This window comes from Elephantulus edwardii, unplaced genomic scaffold (genome assembly GCF_000299155.1).
Source record: "Elephantulus edwardii isolate Elephantulus edwardi_28Jun2011 unplaced genomic scaffold, EleEdw1.0 scaffold00081, whole genome shotgun sequence".
NCBI lineage: Eukaryota > Metazoa > Chordata > Mammalia > Macroscelidea > Macroscelididae > Elephantulus > Elephantulus edwardii.
In genome coordinates, this window is record NW_006399831.1 from 14,863,041 (window position 1) to 14,864,205 (window position 1,165).

Consider the following 1,165-nt stretch of genomic DNA (forward strand, 5'->3'; position numbering starts at 1 on the left):
CCAAGGACAAATACTGTATAAAACCATTATTGTAAAATGAGTATGAGGATCAAAGGGGATGAAGGGTGGAAATAGAGAGGTGAGGACGAGGGTAGGGTAGGGTGTTAATCATAGGATTGCACAATTCGATGGGTGGGTGGGGTAAAGGAAATGGGAAAGTTCTTTTGTGAAAAATAATGTATTCAAACTTTGTAAATAAATCAGTGTAAAGTGAAAAAAGAAAAAGAGATTCTTTTAGTGTAACAGCTATGCACCACCTAGTTCTTCTGGTCTCAAGGTTGTGGAGACTGTAGTTCCTCTGGACTAACAGTCTTTTTATTTTCTTCACTTTCTTTGCTTTAGATGGAGAAATACTAGTATTTGAACCTTAGATGAATGCTTGGAAAACTTTACAACTTAACCAACTACTCACCAGAATAGGATCAGGAAACAATATTTGTTATGCCAATTGTCCTTTATGTTCTCTGAAACTACGGTTGAGCTCCCAGGTGTATAGAAAGAAAATATTGTCAAATAACTACCAAATAATTTAAAATTGCCCCCCAGTTGTGAATTCTTTAATGAGGAAGGAAATAAATTGATGTAAATCAGTAGAACTTTTTCTTAATGAAAAAACTAGGAAGGACATTTGAGGATTACCAATGTGGTTAAGAGTAATAATTAACAAAATTTGGAAAAAACTAGTGAAGAAACAGTGAAAATCAAGTTAATTTGTGATAGTTGTAAAGCAAAAGTGGAAATAGTGGGAAGTCGTTGGCAGGAAAAAGAGAAATCCTTAAGTTAAAGAAAGACCACATCAATCTAAAGACATTTAAAAATAATCTTTAGAAATAGTGAATATTATTTATATTCCATCAACCAACACTACAGGGATTTCTAGTGGCTTAGTTCGTGGGTGGTTGTAGTGTTAATCCAAAGGTTCTAACCACCTCTCTGATAGTTCAAACCCACCAGTGGCTCCTCTAAAAAAATATGGACAATCTCTTCCCACCAAACTTCTAGTTTAGGAAATACAGTGGAGGTTCAACTGATTGATAGTAATGGGTTTGAGAAGTTTTAAATTGCAAAAAATTGGAATAGAAAATTTCAATAGTAATAAAAATATTTTTATGTATGTAAATGTTGCTTCTGCAGCCTTCAGTATGGACTGAGGCTCAATGTCAAG